The sequence below is a fragment of the Rhinopithecus bieti genome, unplaced genomic scaffold (genome assembly GCF_001698545.2).
Source record: "Rhinopithecus bieti isolate Rb0 unplaced genomic scaffold, ASM169854v2 scaffold_1618, whole genome shotgun sequence".
In the NCBI taxonomy this organism is placed as follows: domain Eukaryota; kingdom Metazoa; phylum Chordata; class Mammalia; order Primates; family Cercopithecidae; genus Rhinopithecus; species Rhinopithecus bieti.
Window position 1 is genome coordinate 2,500,631 of NW_016803937.1, and position 25,808 is coordinate 2,526,438.

The window sequence follows — 25,808 nt, forward strand, 5'->3', positions numbered from 1 at the left end:
AAAAAAAAAAATATATATATATATATATATATACACACACACACATACACAAAATTATATTTGCACTCACCGTGGAGCAAACTAATGCTCTGGAAATAAGTGTCCTCCCCTCCTAGGTGTTCATTCCCCGGTTCTCCGTGTTCCCTCCCCGCATGCATGTCCCAGAGAAAGAAGTCAGGTATGGTGGGGCCATGGCCTGCACTTCCACTCAGAACCGCCCCCCCCCCGCCCCGCTCTGCCCCCTGCCCTTCTGATGGAGCGAGCACCCCTGGAGCACCATCTACAACTCCAGACCCAAATGTGCTCTTTCCTTGCCTGGCTGAGAGTGGCTCCCTGGCCAACATGATGGGGTCCAGCTAGGAGAGGGGATGGAGCCCTGTCAGTGAGCTGTGTCCCCTATGTCAACTTGGCTGCTGATGGGCTGGGTGACCTTGCGTGTAATCTCTTTGATATCCTTGACTTCCTTCATGCATTGAGGGGGAGGAAGCAGATGTCCCCTCCCAAGACACAAGCTCACAAGGACCTTGGAGTGATGTGGTGATAAGCTGGAGCTTTATAGTCACAGAGAGTTGAGTTCAAATCTCAGCGGTGTTATTCACCTGCTGTTTGAACCTCTGGTTTCTGTAACATTTCTCTCTAGCGCTGTGTTCATGGCATGGGGATAACGAGACACCCACCTCACACAGTGGGGGGTATAAGAGTTTGCTGGGGTGGCCACAACAAAGGGCCATAAACCAGGTGGCTTAGAACCATGGAAATTTATTATCCCATGTTCTGGAGGCTACGAGTCTGAGACGGAGGTGTCGGCAGGGCTGGTTCATTCTGGGGCTCGAGGGACACTTTGCTGCAGGCCTCGCTCCTGGTAGCTTCAGGGGTTCCTTGGTTCCTAGAGCACTGTCTCCTCCCAGTCTTCACATCGCTCCCCCTCCAAGCATGTCCATCTCTGCGTCCAAATTACCCCTTCTATAAGGACACCAGTCATACCTAGGAGGCCCACCACCCTGTGATGATCTCAAGTTGATCATCTACATAAGGCCTATTTCCACATAGGGCCACATTCACAGGTATTGGGGGTTAGGACTTCAATGCTTTTTTGGGGGGACACAATTCAATCCATAAGAGGAGTTGGCTTATTCATGTCAAGGCCTGCCCTGCAGCCTCTGAGGGTGCTAACCCCCCAGCCATATTCTCTGTTGCCATTATTCTCTACTCTGTTGTCAGTGGAGTAGGTTGTCATTGACAAGAGCAAAGAGGGCTGCACCCACGCCACTCATTCTGCTGTGGAGGTTTGCAGCTGACAGTGGCAAACCTCGCTGACTTAGTGAAATCATTCTCTGACCTAAATGGTTGACTGGGAGCTGGAGCTGACCTCCTCCTTCACACTTATTGGACAGACAGACTCAGACAAGGGGTCAAAAGTTCCACATCTCTCCAAATTCCCCAGGGCTTGAGATTGTATTTTACCATGGAATGAAATTCATTCGAAGGCTTCTTCATTTTTCCATAGACCTTGCCAGAACATGCCATGCAGAAAGAGTGGCTGGAAATTCTAGTCAAGCCCCAGCTTTGCCTGTGTTGAAATTGGTCCCTCTTCTTCTCTTTGATTCCCCTCTTCCGCTCTGTAGGGAGGAAATTCAAAATATTCACCATTTTCCACCTGTTTTCACCACTTTCAGGTTTCTGAACATGGCGGCTCTTTGGAAACGACCAGAGAAGTAGGTTGTTGCCATTCTATTTGTGAGCAGAGAGGGGCCTGCTTGTGGCATTTTTGGATTCAGCACTCACTGGGCTTCTCCCAATGTCCTTGATAAATAAATCATCCTTAAATGAGACAATCTTTGAATAGCTGAGCAGTGACCTAAAAAATTAAGGCTATTAGGAAATGGGAAACACGTCAGTCTGTGAGTCATTGGTTCTTTTTATTTTTCATGTATGTGTTGAATCTGTGTGAAATTCCTTCCCCCCACCCCCCAATTATAAATAGAAACCAATGTGTTTTTCAGTTGGGCTTTTTTTTTTTATGAGGTTTTTCCCACAGACAAAAGGGATTTTCACTTTCAGGAAGAAGGGTTGCCAAAGACAAGAGGTCTGTAAGATGGACGTGGATTGGGGCCACGCGTCTCCTCTCTAGATTCAGCCTTGGCATGCCGTCCTCTGCCGGATACCAGGGCCTTGTTTTTTTTTTTTTTTTCCTTGAGCCTCTTGCAGCTTAGAGAAAACACCCCAAAGTTGGAATCAGAAGATGCAAGTCCAGCCCTAATCACCGTGGCCCACTGGTGATCCAGTGTGGAACCTGCCTTTGCTCATCGAATTATCAACTGGCTCATCTGGTGCTGTTCTGCTCAACTAGCAGCTAAATTGGCCTTGGTGCTCAGAGTCTGAATACTGCAAGATATGCAGAGGAAAAAATCTCCGCAGCTCTTGGAAGCCTGGATGGGAAGGCCCCTGATGAGGGAAGAAGAACAGAGGAGGTGGCATGGCGCTGGAGGACAAGGGAGCCTCCTCCCAGGACACAGGGAAACGGACACAGGGATGCTGGAGGCAGCGGGTGCATCAGGATCTGCCTGAGAGACTCAGAACCTGGCTGCACAGCTCCACAATCCCTTTTCAGCAATTCCAATATCCCAAATGTGAAAACCGAATAAAAAAATAATCAAAGTTCAACTGGCAGCAAAACCTGCCACCCTGAACATGCGTGAGCCTGTCTTTAATCTCAGTTTCTCCCTCTTAGCTTGATGCTGAAACACTCCCTGCAGAACTGTTCATGAAAGGCTGCCCCAAACCCTGTGGGGAGTTATATTATGTGGGTTCTGCTCGTCACGTTTCCTTCCACAACCCACGACAGTTCTGCATTATGCATGCATCTGGCCCCCGGGGTTTCAAATAAGGGCTTGGGAACCTGAAAAAATCTCACTTGGAACTGCCACCAGTAATCAAGTGTCCCCATGCAATGTATCAGAGTTGCAAAGTGCTAGTCTGCAGGATGACCTGGAGATAGATTTTACTGAGTGACCACTGTGTTTTCAATTTTTTGGTGTCCTTGGTTGGGAGCAAGGTCATACCCAACCCCTGCTGCCTCCTTCCTTTGGGCACCTGCCTGCCTTTGAAGGCATTTGAGGTGACAACCTTGCCGTGTGAAACAACGTCCCTGAAGAGAGAGAACTGATGACCGAGATGGGCTCTCCAAATCGCCAGCCTTGCATTCATTCATTCTGCAAGCAATGGCAGAGTGATGTTTGCTTACAATATTTGTGATTTGACAGCAATGTTTAAGTGTTAATTATTAGTAAAACACTGGGGGGAGCCTTCCAGAGCTGAGTTACTTGCACTGTCCAATTTGTTCTCTGGCTGGTGTTGACTGGGGACTTCCTCAGGGTATCCTAAGTAGGTATTTCAGTGCCCTACTTCCGGGGCTATCTTCAGGGCTATGCAGCCATGTGGCACTGCTCTCAGACCCATTTTACAGATGAGGAGGCCAAGCCTCAAAGATGGTTCATCACTTGGCCCCAGGTTCTACAGTAAAAATGGAAGGACTTGGGTTGCACCCGGGCCATCTGTCCCGGCTCTTTCATGGCACAGTGCAGTGCTGCAGAATAGAAGGATGCTCGAGGACGTCACTTTGGGATTAATGTCCCCATTGAAAACCGGCAGCCCAGGGCCATCTGCACTTACAACACGGCCTAATGGCAGCAGACAAGGCTTCCTTCTGCTGCCCACCTGCATCTGAGCCACACACGATTATTGAGAACACACTGAGTGCCAGCGGTGACTGCTGAGGACACACTGGTGAGCAGGGGAATAAGGCCCCTATCCTTCTGCAGCTTAGAACCCACCGCAGTGAGTCAGATGTCAAGGAAGCGGTGGCAGACACAGGGCAGCTAATTCCAGATGGTGGCGAGGGCTGCAGGGGAGTCCATGAGATGAGTCAGCTGGGCTCCTGGGGTGGTAACGCCTGAGCAGAAAGGCCAGAGACGTGTCCTGGGCAGAGGGAACGGCACCTGCGAAGCTTGCAGCAGAGGGCTGGGGCCCACAGCACGTTCCCGTCCACCCAACCCAGACATTGAGTCGTGCCCTGGCAGCACCTGTTGGAGGCAGTTGGGAGACATTGTCACTGGAACCCACAGCCATTCCCTCATTCCATGATGTTATGGCAGGAAAATGGAACGGGCCCTTCCAAGAAGTTCCCAAGGGAGCTGAAAAGATTGGAGTTAAGACCATGAGGCCTGCGTTCAAGTCCTTGCTCTGCCCCTATTAACTGACTCGGCTTTGAATAAAGCCCTTTTTCCTCTCTCTCCCTCTCTCTCTTTTAAAAAATCTGTTTTCTGCCCTGTAGAATGGACATCCGACACCTACCTGATAGTGTTCTTGTGAGAATTTCATGAAACGATGCAGAAGAAAGACCTACGTAAGCTGCAAAACACAGGAGGAAACATTCCTAATGCTGCTCCTGCTGCTGCTGCTGTAGATAATGATAAAGGCCCTAAAAGTGGTGCCTTAAAATGTGAAACGTTGACAGGGGAACCTCGAACAGCCTTTTAGGAACTGCGGCCATGAGCTCAGATGAGAAAATCTGAAGGCCAAGTACCTGTCAGTCTGAATAAGGCTCCTGTTAAAAGGCAGATTTCCAATCAATGCTTGCTACCCCTGGCCCCACACACATTTCACAGGGACTCTGGGCAAGAGGCATAAACTCCCCGGCCTTCGTTTCTTTTCCCTTTGGCATACGAGACGCGCTTGGAGTAAGTCATTCCCTCAAGCCCATCCAGCAGTGATAGCTATGGTATGCAGTGCAGGGTTCCCCTGACTGTACCCCATATCTGCCTCCCCCAACCCTTCACAGAGCCCTCCCTCCACCTCTGAAACATCGAAGTTTACCTCTTTCCCCAGAGCAAACTTCAGAAGTCAAGTCTTTGTCACCACTGTGGACAAGAACGCTGACTAGCCACTTTGGCCCCAGCCTGGGGGCGGTGCACAGAGTGGAAAGTATGCGTTGTAAGTGGGACATCTTCCTTGGGAAAGATTTGCCAAGTCTCTGTAAATGGAACTCTTTCTTTCCTGACCCTTTGCCCTTCTTCAAATGAGCTTTTAAACCTTTAAAAAATACGCGGTTTCACTTTCAACTACACCCCAGCTTACAGTGTGTTATTTTGGCTGGAAGACAGAGCATCGTGTAGGAGGCGTGGGTTTCACAGATCTGAGCCCAGTGATATTAATGAGTGAACTGCCTGTTAAGGCTCCCAGGTCGGAGCATCTGCCCAGAGTGGCATTGGTTCAGCTGGGATCCAGTGCGAGTTTCCAAGCCTGGAGCTGGGCAGTCCTCACTACTTGCACCTCAGTCTTACCCCAAATGACCTCCAAATGGTCTGAAATTGCAAACGTATATTCCTGGCCCCCACCACCAGATCCAGGTTTTGTGGGCTCAAGCCTTAATACAATATGAGGATCTTTCTTTAAGGAAAGAATACAAAATTATAAATATAGACGTAGTTACAAAAGTGAATATTCAGAAAAGAAACCATAACAAATTGCATATTTTGAAAAGCTAACAAATACTGGAAATATCACTACATCTGCAGATTAACATATTTTCACTAACTCATTGCCTGAGAGACCCATACCCACGAACCTTGTTTTTGCTGCATGTTCTTGGATTTCCTTTTTTTAAAAAAATATAATCACAAGTGTATGTTGATTGAAAACTATTTTTAGGGTGATTTTGTACAGGTGTAGTTCCAGATGGCACCTGTGAAGTATGTTCAAGAACTTTGCAGGACCAGCAGCAGTTGGTAGGTTCACATTCCGCATTATTTTGCTCCATGTGTTAGATAGAATTCTGCCTTTATTTTAGTGGCAAGAGAATTTTGCCTTTATTTTAGTGGCAAGAGAATCTTAAGCCTACTTCTGCAAATTGGATAGAGTCAAGACCCATTGTGTGCTGTATTCAGGATGACCCATCTCACATGCAAAGAACATATATAGGCTCAAAATAAAGGGATGAGAAAATTTACAACAAGCAAATGGAAAGCCAAAAAAAAAAAAAAAAGAAAAAAGCAGGGAGTTGCAGTCCCTACTCTCTGACAAAACAGACTTTAAACCCAACAAAGAATCTAAAAGAAAAGAAAGACATTACATAATGGTAAAGGCCTTAATTCAATAGGAGAGCTACCTATCCTAAATATGTATGCACCCAAACAGAAGCACCCGATTTCAAACAAATTCTTAGAGATATACCCAAAGGAGCTCCTTTTCATATGATGACAATTTTGTCAGCATCATTTTCTACAATGAGAACAGGAAGATAGATCAGTACCTGCTGTGGCATATTTGGCTACAGTGTGATTTTGTGCATCTTTGCTGGAAGTTAGCTTAGAAAAAATGACTTTTCGTTTCACAATGACATAATTATGCTTCTACCTGGCCCATTGATCACAACTGAGACTGTTGTAAAAAATTCAAGACTATAATCAAATTTGGGAAAACTTCTATTGATTTCCTTCATATATGAGTTGTAAGATTTCAGGTCATTTCAGGTTTTCTTGTACAATTAAGAACATTACATGCTCTTTGAATTGACAGTACTGAATCTGTCATCAGTGATTTTATTTGTGGATTTTATCCTATCTACCTGAATGTCAGTTATTTTCCATCAAACCAGCAAGAAATTTAAATATTGGTGTAATATATTAATATTACTCACTTCTCTTCAATAACTAGGTCAGCAGTCCCCAGACTTTTTGGCACCAGAGACTGGTTTTGTGGAAGACAGTTTTCCATGGATGAGAGTGGGTGGGGGGGATGGTTTCAGGATGAAACTGTTCCACCTCAGATCATCAGGCATTAGATTCTCATAAGGTGCCCGCAACCTAGATCCCTCACATGTGCGGTTCACAATAGCGTTCGAGTTCTTGTGAGAATCTAATGCTTCCCCTGATCTGACAGGAGGTAGAGCTCAGGTGGTAATGCTCCTTCACCTGGTGCTTACCCTGCTGTGCGGCCTGGTTCCTAACAGCCCACGGACCAGTACCCATCAGCAGCTGTGGAGCTGGGGACCCCTGAACTAGGTTTTCATGTCACCTAAGTGCTAATTTATCACTTCCATTTGAAATTGACCTTTTTTTTTTTTTTTTTTTTTCAGACAGAGTTTCACTCTGCTGCGCAGCCTGGAGTGCAGTGGTGCAATCTCAGCTCACTGCAACCTCTGCCTTCCAGGCTCAAGCAATTCTTCTGCCTCAGCCTCCTGAGTAGCTGGGATTACAGGCGCATTGGCGCCACCATGCCTGGCTAATTTTTTTTTTGTAGTTTTAGTAGAGATGGGGTTTTACCATATTGGCCGCGCTGGTCTCAAACTCCTGACCTCTTGATCTGTCCGCCTTGGCCTCCCAAAGTGCTGGGATTACAGGCGTGAGCCACCACACCCAGCTGACCTCTTTTTTTTTTTTTTTTTTTTTTTTGAGATGGAGTCTCGCTCTGTCACCCAGGCTGGAGTGCAGTGGCGCAGTCTTGGCTCACTGCAAGCTCCACCTCTCAGATTCACGCCATTCTCCTGTTTCAGCCTCCCGAGTTGCTGTGACTACAGGCACCTGCCACTACTCCTGGCTAATTTGTGTGTGTGTGTGTGTGTGTATTTTTAGTAGAGACGGGTTTTCGCCGTGTTAGCTGACCTCTTCTTAATGAACTTCTGCTTCTGTTATGATGTGGACATTTTCAGTTATAATTCGCTTCTCAATGTTGGAAGATCTGTGCCATGCTTCATGTTCATCTCTTTTGTTTCATATTCTATTACGTCATCCATTGTTTTTTAATAATCAAATTTAAGATAAAAGAAGGTACCTTTCAGATACATCTAAATTAGGAGTCTGCAATTTCTCACTTGTTTTATTCAAATATTCCAAAATCCCTTTCTTTCTGAGTTCCAACTTTAGTGGGATACTCAAGCTTGATCAAACATACCATTCCCATGAAAGTGATGTTTACGAGTTGTGGCACACTTATCATCCTACACGCTGCATTGCTGAGGGTAGTCCTGATGGGAATGAATTTCCATTTTCACTGAGTCCAAGAGAATCGAGTCCTCTGTTTACAGCCATATGTATCTGTTTGGAGGAATTTTCCAGAGACCAGGCTCTGCAGCTTCTAACCTTGTCCATGCTCACCTGCCCATGTTCTTGCCAGCATCACTGGGCATAGTGGCTTCCCTGATCCACCCTTGTCTCTGCACCTCCATGTCACGATACAGGGAAGTTGACCGAGGGGCAGGAGGAACATGCTGGAAGCCACCACACCTGGTGTCTGTATACTGATGGCACTGGCAGTGCTGCTAATGCCAGCCTACTGCTCACAGTCCAGGATCCAGGTATCAGCCTCCCCTTAGCCAAATCGTGGCCCCTCTCATGCCCCCAGCAGAGGTGATGGAGGGCAAGTCAGAGCAGGAGGAGATAGCAGTCTTAGCCAACTGTGATGAAAATATCTTGCACATTTCACAAAAACATATGACTTTGGGGACATAATGGAAGAGGACTATGCAAATTCAGGTCCTGAAGCTTAAGCTGCATTCGCTTCATGATAAATCCACCTCTAGGTGGTCCATAGATGCCACCCTTAGGTATCCAGCTGGCAAACAGGTTGCACCCCAGGCCTTGTTCAAAGCTGCAGGGTCAGAGCCCTTGTTGATGCATCTGTGAGCCTCTCTGAACCAACATGTCCCTCTCTCTGTGTCCACAGCACTCCACGTGTTCCCATGCCCAGCAGCAGTTGCTAACTTGCCATGACAACTGTCCAATGAGAGTCTCTGCCATCAGATGATGTCAGCCACTCTCAAGTACCCAGGGGCCACCAGGGAGGGGAAAATCTTACCCCTAAAGTTGTGCAGTGCCCAACCTATACAACCAAACATGACAGCCAGCCACCTCTCTTCTTAATCTATCCTCCCCTCTGTGGCCAGAGTGACCTTTCTGAAATGGAAACTCAACCACACCACTCCCTCCTCATAAGAAAACAACCTGTAGGTATCCCTGCTCCTCTCACCATGAAGCCTAAAGCTTATAACAGGGGCCCCAGACCATTATCTACCTATCCAAGGCCATCTCTCACCATCCCCTAACTCACGCTCAAAGAGGCAGAGTTCCTCACCTCTCTGAACCCTCAGCCCTGCCTCAATTTCTTTTCTCCACCACATTAACGGACTGGCTCCAGTCCAACCTTTATCTTGCCCACGCCTCCTCCAGGAAGCCTTCCCTGACCTGCCCATCCCACACACTTGTTGGTAACTCTTTATGCACCTCCCCTGGATCCTGTACCCCCATAAGAGATATCTTACCAAGCTGTTCTGTCATTTTTTTTTTTTTTTTTTTCATTTTTTGGCCTCTCCCATGCTCTTTTCCAATGAGGCATCAGAGAAACAGATGAACAGGACACGGGCCCTGCTCTCACGGAGTCCTGGAAGTAACCGAGAGGACAGATTCATGCACAGCCAATCACAGACCTGGGAACGCCGCGACAGGGGCAAAGAACAAGCTATCGATGTTACAGCGACCCTCCAAGGAGCCCAAGAATTTCCTGAGTTGGAGAAGAGGGGTCAGGGCAAGGGGATTCTAGAGGGGTGCGTGGGAGAGTAAACCTCACGCCCAGCAGAGACGGATGGGGGCTCCTCGCAGGGAGGGATGGGGGGGTGAGAGGCTGCAGAGGTTGCCTGGGGCCTGCTGGGACTTGACCTGGCTGCCTGTGGGCACCACAGAAGATGTGCCGTGGGAAGTGGCGGGACCACGTTTGCCTTCTAGGAAGATGTGCCGGCAGCCAGGGACGGTGGCCTGCAGGGGCCAGAGTGGAGGCAGGAAGGCCAATGAGGGGCTGTCAAATGTCGCGTCCAAAGCAGTGCCTCCAACTGCCCGTGGAGAGAAGCCTCATTAGCGAAAAGAAAGAGGAATCGCTCCCGCCGCTTAGACTGCAAAAAACCCAAGTTCAACACAAAATAAAATTTTTAATTTTTAACTTCTGATTTTGCTTTTTCTAATTTCTATCCTTCTTTTGCTGTTCCGTGCCATCTCCTTGTTTCCTCTCTGGCTTCCCATGAGTTCTTTGCATACTTTGTTTTCAATTTAAAAATGCGTCTCTTTCAGTACAAAGTTAATGGTCTTGCCTCCCTGAAGCTGGCGAGACCTGAGTTCAAATCACAGCTCTGCTGTTTGCCGCCTGCTGTTCCTTCTTTCTGAAAGGGGAGGGTTCAGTCCCTCTCCGAAAGAGGCGTGTGAAGAGGAGGTCATGCCCAGTAGGCATTTACGAGGATGTCTAAGACATGGGAACTAGGATGATTGTTTTAAATACTATGCTTCTTAAAAAGGCCTGTTTTAGCTGTTTAAGTAATCCAGGCAAAAATAAGGTGCTGAGTTCTGTCAAGAGAACAGAGAGAAATTAATTCCAGAGATACGGCCGGGGTGAGGACGACCTCACCTAACAGGTGACTGTCATGCCTGTGAGACAACACCTTTTCCAAATGGTGCCGTCCACTTCTGTTTCTCTACAGAAGGATGACTCTTCCGCCCCGAGATCCTGAGAGAACAGCGGGCTTAGTGGAAACAGCACACACCTGGCTGGGTCTTGCCAGGTGGAGACGCTGAAGGCTGTTTCTTTCCAGTCCTGGAAGACGCGGAATTCTTTCTCAGCAGCTTTGCTCGGCCTGCGTCTGAGCGGTAAGTCCGGCCCTCCCTGCCACATCTTCGCAGGCTGGTTCTTACTCATCCTTCACTTCTCAGCTCCAATCTCACCTTTTCAGTGAGGCCACAGCCATCTGCCACGGGGACCGCTGTCACTCCTTCCTACATCCTGTTTCATTCATGGTCTGAGTGGCAATGCTCCTTTTCCTGTGTACTTGTGCACTCATTCCTTTCGTCTTCCCTCCCTGGCATGTGCGCTGTGCACTACCCCATCTTCAGCACCTAAAACAATGCCTGCCACGCGGCCGACACTGAGGAAATATTGTTGGCTGGGTGAGCAAATGCCGTGCGAGCTGGTCTTTTCCCTTAACGATAGGAGGTGGTCATTTTTCTCAGCAGTGCATTTGGATAGGCTTAGCTTTGTAATGACTGTGTGGTTTTCCATAGTAAAATACTTAATTACAGTATGTTGAACCAGTGGTTGCATTGTCTGGCATTTCTGAGGATAATCTTTAGATATATGAACAGTAATTAATCGGAGATTAGGTATTGAGTTTGTACGGTTTTCTGGAAGTGTGTGATAAGTGTGTGATAATTGATAGAAAGTTAGAATGAAGCCCCGGATTATAAACAAAGCTGCTTCAGGTATGGCTTTCATTCCACTGCTGCAGGGACAGTGTGAATAAATGCTTGCTGCCCTGCAGTGCAATGTGAGCCTTCTGTTAACCACGTTCCTTGAGACTGGCTCCCGGCACCTGCATTTCACTCCTCCCACGTTCTCTGACTTCCACATTCCTGATGGGTGCACCTCTCCAAGGATAGGGCTGGGTTTGGGGAGACCAGGAGATGGCCAAGAGTCAGTGAGAAAAGATGGGTGTTGCAAACTCCTATCAACCCACAATAACCCTCATCCAGTCTGCACACGGTGGCCTTTGGGTGCTGGTGTCCCGGGGGTCTTAGAAGCAAAACATCAGTGCCATCATCTCAGCTTCCCCGTTTTAGCCACCCACCCCCAGTTTTGCTGCCTTGGACGTCCACAGAGCTGAGAGCAACCTGTGGTCTCAGAATGTCTCCAATCAGGGCAGAAGGTCAGAGTCAAAAAGACTCTTGTCCCCTATAGGAGTTTCTAATTTGTACCTGCCCCCTGCTTCCCCCCTCCCCCCAGGTATGTGTTGATTTGCTTTGGTGGGAAATAAAACTCATGCAATAGGGGGAGAATTGAAAACGTAAATGAACATACTGATGACCGATTAGATCCTTGCAATACATGCTGTGTCTTATTTGCCCTCACTCAATCTGGTTGAAAGAAAACTGTTCTCCAAACCTCCACATCACAGTTCCCGCTGGCACTGTGTGCGCCATTTATACTATTATCCTCCCCCTAATATTTCTTCTGTAAATCAATTCACTTTCTGAGTTTACCTTATTTTAAAAGAACAATTTTACAGCACAGACCTCCATGAAAATAGTCATTTCTCATCACCATCAGAAGCTGCTATAAAAATAAATGCAAGAAACCACACCGCCATTATTAAACTCTTCCTAGATGCTGCGGCTTGCCTGAGGCTTGCAGGCCAAGCCTGCTCTAGCTTGCTAATGGAGGCAACTAGGATGCTTGAGAGAGGCGTGGGGAGGTGCTTGGGCCTCTCTCATAATCACAGAACTTCCCTTGCAATTTTCAGTACTGCCAAGTGTTCCACCTGAAATCATTGCTCAGGTGAAATCAGTCCCACACCAGGTGCTCTGGCTGGAACTTCCCAGAGCCCAGTCTGGGTGCTGTGGGCTTCTGGCCCTCCGTGGCTCCCTGTGGTTGCAGAGGGATGAGAGGATCCTTTCACCTCCATATCAGTACCCCTCCACTGTGTGTTCACAGCCAAATTCTCAGCCACCCCTCTCTCCTCCATCTGCTTGGGAGCTGCCTGTGCACTAGCTTCTCCTGGACCAATGATCTGCTGATTAAAACAAACAAAAAACAAACAACAACAACAAAAACTAGGCACAGTGGCTCACACCTGTATTCCCAGCACTTTGGGAGGCCAAGGTAGATGGATCACGAGGTCAGGAGTTTGAGACCAACCTGACAAACATGATAAAACCCTGTCTCTACTAAAAGTACAAAATTAGGCCGGGCGCGGTGGCTCAAGCCTGTAATCCCAGCACTTTGGGAGGCCGAGACGGACGGATCACGAGGTCAGGAGATCGAGACCATCCTGGCTAACGTGGTGAAACCCCGTCTCTACTAAAAAATACAAAAAACTAGCCGGGCGAGGTGGTGGGTGCCTGTAGTCCCAGCTACTTGGGAGGCTGAGGCAGGAGAATGGCGGGAACCCGGGAGGCGGAGCTTGCAGTGAGCTGAGATCCGGCCACTGCACTCCTGCCTGGGCGACAGAGCGAGACACCATCTCGGGAAAAAAAAAAAAAAAAAAAAAATTAGCCAGACGTGGTGGTGGGCGCACCTGTAATCCCAGCTACTCAGGAGGCTGAGGCAGGAGAATCGCTTGAACCCAAGAGGCAGAGGTTGCAGCGAGCTGAGATCATGCCATTGCACTCCAGCCTGGCGACAGAGCAAGGCTCTGTCTCAAAACAAACAAACAACAACAAAAAAAAGAAGACAGTTTTAAATTCTAGAGTCAGGTATGCTGGGTGAGCCCTGTGACTTGCTGGTCACCGCCCCCGCCTGCCTTTGGAGTCTGTCCTGTAACTGAGCTGTATTTCCTTTCCTCTGATACAGTGGAAGATACCGCATCCCAGAGTTGCTGTGAGCTTCAAAGGAGACAAGATATGTAGAAGTGCCAGGTAAATAAAAACCAGTTCTACAACTCTAGGTGGACGGCAGAGGCAAGGGCAGGGAGAGGGAGGAGCTTGGTTGGGGTGGAGGGTGGATGGCTTTCTTTTCTGTTTTTTTTTAAGCGGTCTGTGTCAGATGAAAAAGTTACTCCCATCAGTCAAGGGCAAAGATGTTTAATTTCTGCTTCTGTAAATAAATATTTTAGGGTTTTTCATAGTGGGGTTTGTTTCAGAAAGGAGGTTTTCCCCCCTTATGTTTTCACTGAAGACATAGAAAGAATCATCAGACCAGCAAGCAGTACAGCTTGCCTTCCTGGAGCGTGTGAGCAGTGACCCTGAGTGGCAATCCCAGGCCCCTTCCCAGGTGGGACCAGACAGGGGCTTGTGGGCCAGCAGGTCCAGCTCATCTGTGTGGCTCACAGTGAGGCAGGACAAGCTGCTATAAGAATCTGGGGCGTCTTCTCAAGAGCAAATGTGAGTTCCTTGCTTCGTGGCCTTGAAGCAAATGAAGTGGGTCAAGGTGACCGAGCTGGGCTTGTCCAGCCTTCTGTGGGCTGATGTCCTTCAGGCCCCTGTGATAAGCAGCCCAGGCTGGGGGTGGAGGTGGAGACTTCGTGGCCAGCCCAGCCCAAGAAAGAAGGGCAGACAGGGGAGAGGGAAGGAAGGGCCTCTGCCGCGTTCCACCTGAAATCTGGGCTGGAGATGCAAACTCCTCCTCAGTCCACAATAATCCCCTGTCCAGTCTGCACATAGCAGTAGCCTTTGGGTGCTGGTGACCCGGGCAGGGGGTCTTAGAAACAAAACATCAGCGCCATCGTCCCAACCTCCACGTTTCAGCCTTCCACCCCAGGTTTGCTGTCTTGGACATCCACAGAGCTGAGACAAGATATGTATAAATGCCATGCAAATTAAAACCAATTCTACAACTCTAAGTGAACAGCGGAGGCAGTGCAGGGAAGTGGGAAGGTTGGTTGGGGTGGAGAGTGGATGGCTTTCTGGAGGGTCCGGTGGGAGGCCACTCTTGGGCAGGAGGAAGGGTGGTGGCAGAGGTCGTGCAGGCTGTTCCCCTTTGTGTGCCCCGCGCCCCATCCCCCCAGATTCATTCTCCTTCTCTTGGCTCAGTTCTGTGCCCAGAAGCCTGGCCTGGGCACCGAGTGGAGCTCCTGCTCTCTGGTTTCCCACTGGGTTCCCCAGCTGGATATCCCAGCAAGAGTGCAGGGTGGGAGGACACATGGGGCAGGGCATCTGTCACCCCCATCCCTGTCTGGAACAGCGGTGGCACAGTCTGCCTCCCTATTCAACCACGTCTCTGGCCAGGAAGCCCCTCCCTCTTGGCTCCAGTCCCAAGGTGATGGTCAAGTCTGCTCCCTCTCTCTGTCTGTTGCAACTTAGGGACAGTGTCAGCTCCCTCCCTCGCTGCCCTCCCTTCATGAGGAGTTGGCCCCGATGGACACAGATGTGAGCTAGAGCTATCCTTTCCTTCTATCTTCTTCGTGGCTCCTCTGTCTCTCCTTCACCTTCTCCAGCAATGTCACCATTCCCTGAGCTCTCAGTGTGTGTGGCTGTCTCTACAAATGGCCTCATGTATGCCTCCAAATCTCACGAGGCACAGGCTAGGCTTATCTCCATTTTATAAATGAAGACATGGAAGTTCAGAGATGTTGAGACACTTGTTCAAGGTCACACAGCTCAAAAATGGCAAGGCCAGGACTCAAACTCAGGCCTGACTCCAACATCCACGTTCCTGACCATTTGGGCAAAGTTGCACATAGGTTTTCTGGGTTTGGCAACAACAACAACATGTCCCCAAGTAAGGCGTCATTCACTCCTTTCCCCTGGTTATGGCATTACTCATTAACATAACTGTTCTACCAGGGGGCTCATTTGCAAATGCCTGTAGCAAAATTGAAACGCTTCATTCAGAGGGGATACCCTAAAATAGCTAATTTACAGAAAGCCCCTCCCAGCTTGGAAATAGCTGTCATGTTCCCATCCCGTTTAATAATAGTAATAATCAGAACTTTGCCAAACATCGATTACTTTATCCCATTTCACAGAAGGGGACATTGAGACTCAAGAGAAGTGAAGAATTTGCCCAACATCCTCACTTATTAGTGTGGTGGCAGTGAGACCAGAAATCCAGGCAGTCCAGGCACAGACCTGAGAGCAAGACCTTCCCACCGTAGCACCTCCCTCCTGTCCACGGCAGCAGCTCAGTTCTCCTGAGAGTGAGGGAGGGGCAGGTGGAGCCAGGGAGACTGGACAGCAGCCAGCCAGGGAGCCAGGGAACGTGAGACCCGAGGGTCAAAGGCTGAGAAGAGGTGAGGAGGAAGGCACCATCTTCGAGCCTGGCTCTCTGCTCTTTGCTCCCTGTACTTGTTGATTGGAGAACCCACGATGTTGCAACGACAGTGAAGGAAATGGTCTGTCTAGACACACGTCTAATTACCTGCTGTGAAAATCCCCACCGGGATGCGTGCCACAGGCAGGATGACCTGACGCCATGTTCATCTAAGCCCTCCATACCCCTCAGCATCAGCTAGGGCTGGACTGAGCCTGCCGCGCACCTTCTAGCTGGGGAACCCGGTGGGTGGGGGTGGTTGCTGGTTTTGTTGGCTTGTTTTGAAGCTCCCTGAGGCTCGGTTGTGTTGTCCACAGAACAGACTTCCTGTCTTGAGCACCTGCCCTGTTTAGGCTTCCCAGCAGCAGGTAAACAGCATCCATCTCCTGTTGCCTCCTGCTTCCAAGGTAAGTTTCCCAACTCCCTTTGCAGGAAGGTGGGAGCATATCATGCCCGGGTTCAGGAGGAGGCAGCGTGGGTGCAGGCTTGGGTGAGGGTGTTGCTGGAGGGATCTGTGGGTTCTGTCACGAGTACCGCGGCCGGTCATAGCGCTGTGATGACGCCTCCCGGAGGCCTTTGCTGGAGGGCCCTCCAGTGGGATCTAGGCATTGCTCCTGGTTTCCACACGTCCCACAGACAATGTGAGAAGTCTTGAATAAATTCCCTTTTCTGTATCAGTTTCCTAAAGTGGGTTCTGTTATTGCAACTACAAATCCTGACTCACACACCGTCTCACAGGGTGGTTCCAAAGAAGAATCATGATTGTGAGCTGCTAGGCAAAACACTCCGCACACAGTAGGTACCCCGTATATAATTGTTGAATGAATGAATTAAAGAATGAATTAATGGAAAGAAAGCACGGGGCAAGGTGTCCAGTCCCTGGGAACTATTCACTAAATATGTGTTATTAGGACTGATCACGACAATTATAAAATAATTATAATGCAGCCTTGAAAATAGCTGCCAGCCTGTGTTCATCTGGGCAGCCAAAGAAAATATGAGTCACCGCCATAACCATCAGGTCTATTGCCAACTTCCGGGCCCAGGTAGAATTTCTCTGTGGCTTTAAGGTTCAGGCAACTAAATATGTGGAGAAGTGATATCTGTCAGGCTGGAGGCTTTATGTCCGGGGTGCAATTTACCACGACTTCTTTTGTCTCTGCCATGGTGGCTGGCAACGTCTGAATGCTGGTGGAGTGACAGCTCTCCGCAGAAGCACAGTAGAAAAACAAGACCAAGGTCGCACAAAAGAGGGTTGTGTGTTCTTGTGGCAAATCTAGTCCACCCTGGCTGGCAGAATAACCTAAAGGAAATGGTCAAATCAGGTGGAACGAGGCGGCTCAAGCTCTGTCCAGCAATCTGCTGTATTTTTCTCTTCTCTCTGTGGGTTTTGAACCAGAATCTGTTTCCAGTTTGTGTCTAGTTAAATGTCTTTATTCTCTTTGGTTTAATCACCAAGAGCAGAAAGGCATGATGAGGGCATCTCTGATCACAATTCAATCTAGTCTGTGAAAATGCTCTTGGCTAGACTCTGCTGGTCTTCATCGTAAAGCCCGTGGGAAGCTCTCAGGATCAATATTCTGCCTTGTTTGTAAAATCACCTAAGAAGGTCCTGGTTTGGCCCTCTGTGATGGCTCGCATGAAACTGTGCAGCACCAAGTAGGGCCTGGATTCCTCTAAACTGTTCATGTTATTTTTGGTGTGGGTGAACGAGGTTTGTTCGTGAGAATCTGACTATTGAAAACAGGCGGTGCAGATAAATGAATGGCTATCTCTGGTGCATGCTTTGGGTGTATTCCAGACGTGTCAACTTGTAAACAAAGGAGGTGTCCACTCCATGCTGGGGACCGTATGGTCAGCTGGGTGGCTGTTGATGGGTGGAGGTTTACACAGCAATGTCCCACAAGCCCCAGGTGCTGCCTGTGACTGCCACTCCTCCCTGACAGGGTTCCGATGGGAATGGGAGAATTTGAATTCTGTATCACAGGCTGGTCTGTTCACTTCATGCCTTTGGAGGCCTGGTGATAGAATTGCCTGTGAATAGATGATTAGTACTTTGACCTTATGCATTAATTGACTGTGCCTAAAGATCTGAAAAAATGGATTTCAGTCTCTTTCAGGGAAATGCTCAGGAATTTTCTGAAAAGACAGGCCATATGGTAAAATGTGGCCTTCATGGGGCCTGTGCGTGTGGGTGGATCTTTGATGCTAAGAACTGGGTTAAAAGTAAAGATCTTGGCTATGGAAGGTGAAGAATGTGCACTGCCCCCCGGCTACCATATCAGCACCCCTGGGGCCCCAGTCTCTGCAGATTCTGATTGCACTTGGTAACCTGGTCCACCCTTGACCTTTCTCACCTCAGAAAATGGCATCTCCATGGAACCAAAAGCTCAAAGTTGCCCCCAGTCTCCTGTTTTGGTCACATTCCTTCCCCATCCATCAGAAAACACTGCTGGTTCCACCGTAAGAATCTATCTTGGATGCACCCCTTCCCGTCAACTCCTGCTACATCCTGGACAGGCCTCCTCGCCTTTCCAGCGCTAGTTCAGTACCCTCCTCATGGGCTCCTGGGCCCTTCTGAACCTCCTCTGCACAGTTGATTCTCACATGAGAGCAAGAGATCCTCTTAAAATATAGTCAGGTCTGGTTCCTCCTCTGCTCAAAATCCCACGAGTCAAAGCCAAATTCCCATAATGTCTACAATGATGGTTCTCAGATGCTTCCCCCAGGGGACATTTGGCAGTATCTAGAGGCAGTTTTGGTTGTCACAAATGGAGAGCGGGGGATGCTACTGGAATCTGGTGGGTAGAGGCCAGGGGTACTGCTAAACTTCCTACAACACACAAGACAGCACTGCCACGGAGAAGCAGCCAGCCTAACATGCCAACAGTGACAAAGCTGGGGAGGCTTGACACATTCCAGGCAGACAGCTGTCATTTGCTGTCTGCCTGGAATAGTGAATAGGATGGAGAATTCTTGTGTAATCTCACAGAAAGTGGCCAAATTTATTTGTTCTTATCTTTGCCATCTCTATTGCATATAGGAGGGGCCAGGAAAAATGATTGCTTTCAGTTAGGAATGCATTGAGCTGCAATTAAAAACTCAACTGTGACTTAAACAAATCAATGTATCAGTGCTCTTTAAAAAAAAAAAAAAAAAAAAAAAAACTTTTCCCCATATAAATGCTTGGAGATACTTCAGGGCCATTATGCTCACCTAAAAGTGTTGTCATGGATCCATGTCCTTGGGACTTCCTGCTCTGCCATCCTTGACAATTGACTGTCATGGTCCTTGTCACTGGATGGATTCCATGATCCAGGCATGAGGAAGGGAAAAGGGGAAGAGCACAAGACCAACCATGTCTTTCTCTTTTTAAAATGTGTTTCTAAAATCTCCACCCCGTTGCTTCCACTGATGAGACTCTGGAAAATGTAGATTTCAGTTTTGCCACCCTAACCAAAACCCCTTAGTGAAAATATCAGCAGGGAACCGTCAGCATTTGAGATGCTTCGCAAACACTGCCTAGGCCCGTAAGAGCTCTTTATGGGCTTCTGGTTAAGATGAACTTGTTCTTTCTTGAGGTCCTCCGACTCTGTCTGTGGAACCATTCTCCTCCTGGTCAGCTTGCCTCCAAAACTCAGCACCACATGGTCAGTGCTTAGTAAGAATACATTTTTTTCCTGAGGGAAAAGCTTCGCCACAGAAGCGCAAGGTTACAACAGATCCTCAAGGTCACCCTCTTTTCCTAGGTAACATCTTGGATCAGCATTTACCTAAAATACTTCCAGGAATGGGAACTCACCAACCTAAAAGACACCTCCAACATCAGGGGAATCTCTGTTTCTTCATATCCAACTAGAATTTTCCAACCTTGAACTCCACTCATTGCCTCCAGCTCCATCCTTGAGGATATCTAATCTTCACTGCTCCCAGGTTATAGAAGCCCTGGATGGTTAATGGCCCAGGAGGGAGGTTGTCTGTAGTTTACATCTGAGGACACTGAGGTGCCGGCTGTGAGCTTCAGATGCAGACTTCTTGGTAATTGAGCATTCTTTCTACTACAATCATAGAGGACAAAGACAGACCACACCGTACCTGTCTCCAGACGTTACACTATAGCACAGGAGGGTCTTGGTGCAAGCTCACAGCCCACACATGTACTGCACCCTACTGTGGCCTGGAATGAGGCTTGGTCTGGGGCTAGATTTATGAAAAACACAGGTCCTGACTTGGTGGGATCCCCAGCCTGGTTGGCTTGGGTGATGGGAATGGCAGGTAAGCTGGGTGCTTTGAGAACATGGTGGAAGTGGATATAATCTGGCCTGGGGGCATCACAGAGGGCTTCCTGGAGTCAGTGACACACTTTGTGTCCACAGCCTCCCCTTACTAAGGATATGATGACACCCTGTGCTTCCAACCAGGGGCTCAAATCTTTCAACTCCTACTGGGGTATTCTTGCCTGCAATCTTCCCAGAGGTGATGGGAAGAAGGTGGCCTGAAATGGCACCTTTATAGGTGACAAATGTTCTAAATCCAGATAGTTGTGATGGTTGCTCAGCTCTCGAGATATGCTAGAAACCATGGCATTGTGCTCTTTAAATGGGAGCGTGTTATAGTGTGTGAATCATATCCCAGTAAAGATGTATTTTTAAAATTTTGTTGTGATATTTATGATATTTTATTCTTTTTGTTTGTTTGTTTTTTTGAGACAGGGTCTTGCCAGCTCTGTCGCCCTGGCTGGAGCACAGTGGAGTGATCTCGGCTCACTGCAGCCTTGATCTCCTGGACTCAATGGATCCTCCCATCTCAGCCTCCCACGTAGCTGGGATTACAGGGGGATGCTACCACACCCAGCTAATTTTTGTATTTTTTATAGAGATGGCATCTCACTATGTTACCCACGCTGATCTTGAACTCCTGGGCTAAAGCAATCCCTTTATCTCAGTCTCCCACAGTGCTGGGATTACAGGCATGAGCCACCGTGCCTGGCCAAAATTTTATTCTCTAATCCGTACCTGGTTAACTCACAAAACCCAGCCGTGTTCATTCTGCCCAGGGGCAGCAGCCTCTCTGGGAGTGGACAACCCAAGGCCCTGCAGTGGAGCCCCTCACTCCGAGCTCTGCTCATCTCTTTCCCATCAATTAGCAACTTGGCCATCACCTCCCCCACCCACGAGAACCGCTGTACTCCTCTGACAGCCTCACAGATGATTTGGAGGTGATGCTGGGGACGTTTGGACAGCAGTCAATTCTCTTTTCTGCTCCAAGTGTGGTCCTGGACCAGCAGCGCCAGTATCCCAGGCAGGGTGTTAAAAATGCAGAACCCAAGGCCCCACCCTTGATAGGCTGAATCAGAATCTTCATTTTAACCAGCTCCCCAGGTGGTTGGAATGTACATGAAAGCTGGGGAAGCCTCGCTCCGGGGAGCCACTTTTCAAACCAGGTTGCACACTGGAACCTTCAAGGAATAGATGTGGGACTCCTACCTCCAGAGACCAGGGTTTCATTGCTTTGGGGGGATCCCCTGTGTGGCAAAGTGACAACAGTCCCCAGGTGATTCTAACATGCAGCTTAGGTTGAGAAGCTCTGATCTGGTGCACACAGAAGTTTTACTTTACGTGGTTATTTTGTCTAAAGCCAAAGCGGTTCATTAATCCTCATGTTGTCTCCACCCGTCAAAACCCAGCCTGACAAATCCCTGCAGCAGGTCTCCCCCACACAACACCGGCTCACTCATGTCATTTCATCTTCCCCGAGCAATCTCTGCCCGTCATTGTTAAACTTGGCCCTGGCCACACTGGGGTTCACGGCGATTGTCCAAATACTGAACTTCAAACAAACAGAAAGAAAATAACACTTGCTAATCCTTTGTGATAAGCTGCCTTTATCAGCCCCCTTTGCTCCCGGCTGGCACGGCTGGTCAGATGGCTCTCGGTGACACGCCGTACGTAAACACCACCTGTTTGTGCAGGATGACACTGGGCTGCTCCTGCTACTGGTGTTATCGCGAGGAAGCACTAGGTTGGGTGTGTGAGTATTTGGACGAGGCTCACAGAGTATGATAACAGTGCATTGGACCTGCCCCAGGGGTAGCTGAATCACAGCCTCGGGGCTTTGTTGAGACCTGCTGGGTTGTTGCTTCCTGGAAGGTAGATCGCTGAGAAAGGGACTTTCACTTCTTCCTGCCTCGGTGGCTCCCTTTCCAGTGTCTAGACTTTGCGTTCACAATGGCAAGGGGCTTCCGGATTCCATTCTCTATTTGCTGCCAGTTTCCAAAGCTGCATATCTAAATTGGGATTTCCTGGATTCCCAGAGCTTTGGGTTGGAAGGGGCCCTTTTTGGGCAAGTGGTCAGAATGCACTGTCTGAAACCAAGCTGTCCCCTCTCCCTGCTGCATCTGAGCCTTATATGCTGGGACATATGTCTGAGCACAGAAAGGTTGCTTCTCATTTCCAGGGTCCCCTTAGAAGTGATTTTGTGCGGTGGTGGCGGCAGCCTTTGCCATCATTCTCTGGGTTTTGCTCTGCAAACCTGGTTTGCAAGTTCTCTGAGATGGTGGAGAGTCTAGAGCTCTTTCTCCTCGTGCCTTAAGGTGCATTTCAGTCCCCTGGGATCTCATTAAAATGCAAATTCCGGTTCTCTGTGTCTGGGGTGGGCCTGGGATTCTGATTTCTGACAAATTCCGGGTGCTGCTGCTGCTGCTGTGGGGATGACACCTTAGTCAGGAAGGAGATCCCAGACTTCATTTTCTTGAGGCTGAAATCAAAGAGAGAGGAGTCAATGTGTCCCTTTCCCACCTATCGTTCTTTGAAGACTCCAGGTTCTTGTTTGGGCTCCAACTAAGGTTGGATGGGCTGTGAAAAGGGTCAGAGTGATGGTTCCGGAGGTTGGTCACTGTCAACGAGCCATACCTGCAGGGATTCCCAGCCCTGCGCAGTCCCCTCTCCTTGAACCGGCTGGGATTGTAACCCACTTTAACTAATAAGAGGGCTGGCAGGAGGCTGTGCCCATTCCAAGCCTCCATTTTAAGAGGTCCTAGAAGCTTCTGCTTTTGCATTGTAGGACCCAGTTACTTGCAGAGGCTGAGGTAGGAGGATCATTGGAACCTAGGAGCTCCAGGCTGCTGTGAGCTATGATTGCACCACTGCACTCTAGCCTGGGCAACAGAGCAAGATCCTGTCTCCAAAAACTAAAATAAAAGAAGAAAAGAAAAAGATAAAAACATCAGTAACAAAAGCTTCCACTTTAAGAAAGTAGAGAAAGAAGAGAAATTCAAGCCTAAAGCCAGCAGAAGAAAAAAAATAATAAAAAATTGAGCAGAAATCAGGGCAACTGAAAACAGGAGAACAACAGAGACAATCCATAAAACTTGCGGAGATCCTTTGGAAAGCTCAGTGCAGTTGATCAACTTCTAGCCGGGCAAACAAAGAAAAAGAGAGAAGGCACAAATTACCAATATCAGAAAGGAAAATGAAGTCGTTACCTTTGATCCCACAGCCACTAATGGGATAAAAGGAATAAGTCAAGCAACTCAATACCCACAGATTTAATAACTTAGGTGAAATGGACCAGTACCTTGAAAGATAGGATCTACCAGGAGAGGCAGCAGAGCTCAGTTAAGGGCCCAGAGTGGAAACAGTGTCATTTCCATCATTCTATTGGTCAAAGCAGTCACAGGACCTGCCCATGCCAGGTTCAAGAGGGAAGACTGGCAAGGTCTTGCTGCAGAGGGGCTTGTGGGGCAGGTCATATTGCTGTGTTCCTCTCTGGGAAATCCAACCCACCACACTTATGTTTCTCTTCTTCCAGGAAGCCCTCCTTATCGCTCCTCCAGGACCCTCCCCTATCTTGAATCATAGAAACATTTAGTAATATCTATGAAATCAGCATTTCTCAGCCTTGGCTACATGACAGTATTGTCTGGGAAACTTTTGGCAAATGTCCACACCTGGACCCTGCCTCCTGCGATGCTAACTTCATTGGTCTGTGATGGGGCCAAGGTGACTTTTGGAAGCTTACTAGGCAATTCTGTGTGCAACCAGAGCTGACAACAAATGAATGAATGGATTTACAAGTGATTCATTGAAATGGAGTATGCTGGCTAAACACTACAAGCACAGCAATTTAGAAAATCAATATTTACAAACTAAATATTGATAAAGCAGCCTAGTGGGAAAACAACAGGAAGACACGAGTAGTATAAGAAAATAAAAATACAGAAGAAGGAGAAGAGAGGGGAGGTAAATGATGGAAAGACCATCACAATGGGAGATTCTGTTGTCAAGTGAGAAGGACGATGAAAAATGAAAAACAATGGTGGAACCTCAGCCTCTGAACCAGGTTAAAAGAAAAAAGGGCAAGTGTTCCCCCCAAAACCGGGCCCTTGGAGGATTGCCCTTCCTCCTTAACAGTATCACTAAAAGTTCATAATAGACAGAAAAATCTGTGCTCAACAAATATATTTTTTCTGTCTACTAAAGTAGCAAACAATTTAAAAATATGTTAAGATGCTTCATGACATTGTCTTTAGAACTCGCCATCTAAAACTTTTCTGTATGAGAGATGTAGTGTATATGGACGCAAACACGTGCAGAGTCTATTAGGCTAGGAGAGTTCATCCGGACAGAAGTCCCTCATAGCTTGCCACAGGGCTCTGCACTTAGCCCTTGCTACTCACTCTTTTTATAAAAACTTGGCTGAGGCCAGGTGTGCTGGCTCACATCTGTAATCCCAACACTTTGGGAGGCTGAGGCAGGCGGATCACGAGGTCAGGAGCTCGAGACCAGCCTGGCCAACACAGTGAAATCCCGTCTCTACTAAAAATAAAAAAATCAGCCAGGCGTGGTGGCACGCACCTGTAGTCCCGGCTACTCAGGAGGCTGAGGCAAGATAATTGCTTAAATCCCGGAGGTGGAAGTGCAGTGAGCCGAGATTGTGCCACCGCTCTCCAGCCTGGGCGACAGAGCGAGACTTCATCTCAGAAAACAAAACAACAAAAACAAACAAACAAGCAAAAAATTTGGCTGAAGAGAGACTATTGCATCAAACCGTAAGATTCACAAAACTGAGAAGAAAATTTCATGAAATGGGTGAGAACGGTAGTGATTCCAGAGATGGTAGCCAGTTACACTTAATGCATTTATAAAAGCCCACAACTAGGACCTGGCATTTAAGAGGTGCTTAATAAGTGTTTATCAAATAAAGAATTTCAGTAAGTTGAAATGAAGGGCTCAGACAGCCACAGAGACAAATGCAAAGGCCTTCATCCACATCTGAAATCCGATTGCACTAGCACAGAATGCAGATGACCTGTGTCGAAATCAAGTATTTTTTAAAAAGCAACTGTGAGTGTTTAACTAGCAACACCTTTATTCTGAGCAAAGAGTGGGCTGTGGCTGCTACGAGAATGACTCCTATCTTAGCACAGCTTCCTAGACCTCTAGTGTCCCCAGTGAGCCCTGGGCAGCTACAGAACATACCCAGGTGTTGTATTGTTTTCCAGGCACTGTCTTTAAAAGAATGGTCTCCTGAATGTCCAAGGAGAAAGGTGATATGGAGGGAGACCTCACCTGTGCACTGAGCAGTGAATATTTTTCAGAAGAAAAAAATAATAAAAAGTTGAGCAGAAATCAAGGCAATTGAAAACAGGAGAACAGAGATAATCCATAAAACCTGCAGAGATCTTTTGGAAAGCTCAGTGCAATTGATCAACTTCTAGCCAGGCTAACAAAGAGAAAAAGAGAGAAGACACAAATTACCAATATCAGAAAGGAGGTCATTACTCTTGATCCCGTGGCCACTAATGGGATAAAAGGAATATCCATTTATTCCTTTTATTGCACTGAATAAAACATTCAGTGAATGTTTTTCCCTGGCATAGGAACATCTCAGCTTGGGGAGCCTGTGGTGAAGGGAACAGATAACGTCTTCACATATGTGAAGGGAGTGGACTTACCTTTTGTACATCTGGAGAAGAGAATAGAAACTTAGAATACAAAGCTTCAGGGAAGAATGGGCTCAATCAGAAAGAA

General features: G+C 48.0%; 1 long non-coding RNA gene across 1 annotated transcript in view; it reads left to right on the forward strand.

The window, feature by feature from the left end:
* The window catches only part of LOC108520093 (uncharacterized), a 43,632-nt gene extending 27,478 nt beyond the window's left edge, over window positions 1–16,154 (forward strand). Inside the window, exons 3-5 of the long non-coding RNA XR_001882829.1 lie at window positions 10,520–10,685; window positions 13,381–13,445; window positions 16,095–16,154. This is a non-coding gene — a long non-coding RNA (uncharacterized LOC108520093). The remainder of the gene's footprint in view (window positions 1–10,519; window positions 10,686–13,380; window positions 13,446–16,094) is intronic.
* The last annotated feature ends 9,654 nt before the right edge of the window (window positions 16,155–25,808 follow it).